Below are 5,148 nucleotides of genomic sequence, written 5' to 3'. Positions count from 1 at the left end.
CTGCTGGAGTAGTTTTAGGAAGCAAGTTGTCTTTTACCTGGTGTGTGGCCATCCAGTGAAACCTCCTACAAGCTTCAAGAATTCAACTGGGAGCTGTAACTACTTGACTGGGGAAAAAGCTGTGACTTGATCCGTGCTTGGCTGGAAAGGAGGATGACGAACAGCCAGTCACCACAACCATAGCTCCTCGGTGTAGGAGATCTTTATAGTCCACCCCCGTCTCTGGGACCCTGAGTGCTGGTCCTTTTCCCCAGTGTATGTGAGGATGGCTCCCATACGTGTGTATCTGCCAGCATCCCATTGCCAAGACCTCTGAGAGCAGAGCAACTAACAGTTCCCTGATGCACCCATCACGTCCAGCGCCCTGCTGTCCTCTACTAACCTTCACAGCACTGGCGGAGAAAGGAGGGTGGCACCCTCACCACCCGAGGGATGCTCTTCCCCAACCTCCTTCCTCTGAGGATCAAACCCCCGCCAGCTTTCAGCCAAACTGTCCGTGCACACACACCCTAGGAGCTGAAAGGGAGCCACTGCCCCGGAGGAGGTGCTGCCCTGGAGCCACGGGAGCGGGGCAGAGCTCCCCACCCACCGCACTTGGCAGGGGAGGGGGAGCACCCGCTGCCTGGCACAGACTTCATCCATGCCAGGGTTTGTTTCCACGCACACACACACACTCTGGACACAGCAACCGTTTGCACAGGGTGAAACGCGTTTGTCTGCACAGTGATGACCAACAGAAATCACTCTGAACTCGAGAGACACTACAAGGGAGAAAAGGAAACCTGAGATATTCTTCCCATCTAGGAAAAACTCTCCTGGGAAAGGGTATGCTCCGGCTTACTCAAGTTTTCTGCACTGCAAGATGTGCCCACGGCCACCTGCGTGCATCAGAAAGTAAATGACACCCCATTTCCTCCTCCTACACTCAAGGACTGGAGCAGAAATAGAGGAAGGCTGCATTTGACAGAGGGTAAAACCAAGCTGGAAAGGAAATGCTTCAGTGCGAACATACCTGCCACAGGGAAGGTAATCCCAGGGACTGCAAACAGACGTGGCTGAGGCTTTGCAGCACCCTCCCGAACCATCTCGCCATTTCCTTAGCCTGTAGGTTGGCGGGGTTTGAGTCATGATTTACCCTTTCTGCACGCACGGAAGAAGTTTGCCTTCTCATGGCCATGGCCTGCCTGCCCCAAGCTGCCTTGCCAGACACGAACAGGAGGTGGTGAACAGGCAGATGGGCTCACAGATTACACTTCAAAACCAGTTAGAAGATTCATCCCAGCAGATGAACTCAAGCCAGATGCAATCCTGAGGCAGGATTCTGCTCGCAAGAGGTGACAGATGAAGTGCCACCTTCATCGTTCACAGGATGTCGAGCACGGCTTTGACAGCTGGAATTGGAGAGATGGCCAGAGCCGTAGCCTAAGCCAGCGGAGCACACCAAGCATGCAACCACCCGGCCGCAGGGGCCACCTCTGCCCACCCAGCACCGCCGCTTCAGAAGGGATTCATGCTTCCAGTATCCCAGCCGCAAGCGGACGGGCGCTCCTGGGGTTTGCCAGCAGGGCGAGGCAAGCTGCCACTAAGCTGGGAAGGAGGTGTCTAGTGACACTGATAGCAGCAGCAACTACTTTAAATTTTTAAGCAGCTCTGCTGTTTCTTTCCCTGTGAGCAGCTCCCAAATTGCAGCAATGTTTGTTTCTAGCAGGGTCGCGTTTTCATGGAAGGGTGTAATGACCCCCGCTTTCTGTCACAGCCTTTCGCTGTGTAACCACACGCAGGAAAGCAATGCGGGTCCAACTGCAAAATGTAGCATTAACCCAATGGGTGCGCTTGAGCGCACATGCGCTTTTCTTTAGAAAACTGTATTCGTTTTCATGGATTTAGGACAGCTAAAGAATAGAAAGACTTGTGCCCTCATGGTGCCTGTTGGCACAGCAGTAGCTGGGAAGGCTTCCTCACGTGCGAGCTGTTTTCTCTCACAGGTTGAAACTGTTCCAGCCTCCAGCCCCGTCGGCACGCATCCTGACTGCACCTCCTGGCTGTCCACAGCAGCTCAGACCACAGCTTGGTTCTAAGGAAAAGCAGCAAGATGAGCACAGAACTGTGAAATCCATCGTCATGTTTCACGTAAGCAAAGCGAGGCAGACGATATAAAAATCAGCCAAAAACCTACAGGTATTGTTCAGGATATGACTTGAGGCTCAGAAAAATCTTCCTTGAGAAACAGCAGTAGGAACGGGCAGGTGGGACACCTTCCCCAGGAGGGAAAAGCGTTACGGAGATCTGCAGAGCCCAGGGGCTGAAGGGTTTGTGCTGCTCTGCCAGAGCACCGATCCCCCAGTAAAGCCTCCCCTCCCAGTTGCTCTCCTGAAGGGGAAGCAGAACCATCCACGGGATCTTCTCTTTTCACCCTCTGCACACTCGCAAGAGCAATGTCCTCTCCTGCGGACAAAGCCTTGAGTCACCGCTCCCAGTTCGCGCTCCGAGGGCTCTGACTGCAGAGCCTGAGTCACTTGCAGCAAGAGGCTGTGACAGAAAGCGGGGGTCATTACACCCTCTCCCCTTCCCTTCCATTAAAACGCGACCCTGCTAGAAACAAACATTGCTGCAATTTGGGAACTGCTCAGAGGGAAAGAAACAACAGAAATGCTTAAAAATTTATAGTTGCTGCCGCTGTCGCTGCCGCAAGACACCTCCTTCCCCGCCCAGACCTGGGGGTGGCACCCAGCCCACCAGAGCCACTTCCCCACCAGAGCGCAGGTGCACGGGAACGGCAAGAACCGGGGCTAACGCAGCCATCCCGTGAGTCAAATTCTCATCTCTTCTTTAATTCCAGCGTTGGTGCCACGCACAGCTCGCACCACTCACAGAGCAGCACGGACCACCAGCTTTTGCTGACAGCTTCTGGAGGCCACGCTAGAAGAACACTTACGAACCCCGAGACTCTTTTGTTTTCGGACAGCATGCAAAAGCCCCAGACCCTGGCGGTGGCGTACGCCTTCCAGCAAGTACGCACGAAGCCTTGTGTAAAATTATAAATGGACAAGCACTGGTAAAGTCCTGCCTTTACAGGTAAGTGAAGTAGCGAGCCCCCAGATATATAACCTCATCCAGATGGATCTAGTGGACGCGTATGAAACCGGGAAGTTCACAATTTTTTGATGATTTAAAGCCAGTCACATTACATACTTTTTATTTAATAAAAGTTAAAAACAGGTACAAAAATGTGATTCCGTTTCTTTAAAATATAGGCTCAAAATAAAAAGGCTGAACAATACAGTTCAGGCAGTAAAGTGCAAAGAGAGCAGCCATCCCAGTCATGCTTAATCCATAAATAACCCTTACACAGCAGGAAGGAATAGAAAGAGCAAACAGAGCAGACGCAGCCACACCGCGGCTCAGCTACTCGGGCACATCCACGGGAGAAAGAGCTGCACGTCCTGGACACGGGTGGTAGGGGCCAGCGCACTCCTCGCAGGAGCGGGCTGTGAGGAATGGCAGGGCCAGGAAAAACTTCACAAAGTGGGAGCTCTCGCTTTTCCGCATGGCAACACGCATACACGACACGCTTTTTGAAATTCCATAGTCTCCAGTCCACCATTTCCCCCCCACGATGCAACAAACTAACATGACAACTTATTAAATGATGAAACCATGACACTAGTTTCCAAACTGTTTTGCTCAGGTGAACCGTAAGTCTGTGAAAAACCATGAAGTACTAAATTGGCCACTGGACTGAGATAGGATGCTCATCCCCCAGTTATAAGCATGCTAAAATGGTGTCCAAAAGTCAGATTTCTTGCTTTAAGGGGCTTCTGAACAGGGCGGGGTAGGGGAAGCAGCAATGTTTCTTTCTTCACCACACGGATTTGGAAAACCGGGTATCGACACGGAACAGCAGCACTACAAGCATCCACCATACCAGGAAGAGGGGTTTCAACCGAGCCCTTTGGAGAGCACAAAGCGGGGCTTGCACATGCACACCAGCACGCTCGCTGCCGTCGGTGGGATTGCAGCGCCTGCCGAGCCAGCTGGGTGCGGGCGCTTTAAAGGTCAGGCACAGGAACTTCAGTACACTTAGCACAATCCTCCGATTTAGCGCCATTTGAAAACTTGTTACCGTTAGTTGTAACTATAGACGCCAAGTGTAAAAAATGGCATACTCTGCTTTCAGCTGAAACAGGTCTCTGCCGATTTCAGGGGAGCGCTAGCTGGAATCAGCAAGTCTGCACTTACGTAGATGAGAACTGTGCTTTGCCCACACGGAGAAGCAAGACAAGGATTTTAGAACAACAAAGCAGTGCAAGAGAGAGCGCGTTCCTAGTTATCCACATTTTACACATCTGGGAAAAAGTCCTCCTCAGCGCTCAACTAAGCTTCGGTGCAGAAGTGCCCGAAGGGAGAAGAGTCCAGAAGGAATAAACACTACAGAAGTATTTCATCCAGTAAGCGAGCTGTTTCCCAGCAAAACACCACCTGGTGCTTCACAGCACAACAGTTCTGCTGTCAGCTCTGCTACAATACGTATGCACATCCTTCCGCACCACGGAAACTGAGCAGTCCCATCGTGCCGGCGGCATTTCGGTTTATTACTCACACCGTGCCACTACAACACAGCACTCCTGCAGCCGGTGAGTCCGCTTCTTCACCATATTTACACTTGGTGTAAAAGAAAATCCATTCAACGGGGAGAGTATCTCATTTAATAGAAAAGGGTGATTTTATACAAAGGACTGCGGAGAAGTATAAGGCCACATGAAGAGCATCATCAAGTTGACACGGTGGCTATTTCTTAAGTCAAGACACAATTAGCACTTCCTCTGGTGCTTTGATACAGGTAAATGAAAGCCTCCAACAATTTCCTATAAGGTGCACAAGCATCCACAACACATAAAAAAACCCTTAATTTTCTATTTCTCCTGTACTCAAAAAAAAAAAAAATATAAACAGAGACCCAGCTAATTATTCGTGGGTTACCTTGCTAGTTTTGCAATTTTCTGTAGATTCTGATATGCTGGTTTAGTAGGACTGAAAGTAAAGCGTAATTTTTAGTGTCAAAGCTTCTAAACAGTGTTTGTGCTTCTACCTCCGTCGGAGCAGTCTGGCTCCCCCAAACTTTGCTCCAGTGGGGCGTGGACCCAGGAA

Source organism: Egretta garzetta, unplaced genomic scaffold, assembly GCF_000687185.1.
Source record: "Egretta garzetta isolate BGI_Z169 unplaced genomic scaffold, ASM68718v1 scaffold15, whole genome shotgun sequence".
Classification (NCBI taxonomy): Eukaryota; Metazoa; Chordata; class Aves; order Pelecaniformes; family Ardeidae; genus Egretta; species Egretta garzetta.
The sequence above is the reverse complement of the archived record's forward strand: the minus strand, read 5'-3'. Positions refer to the sequence as shown.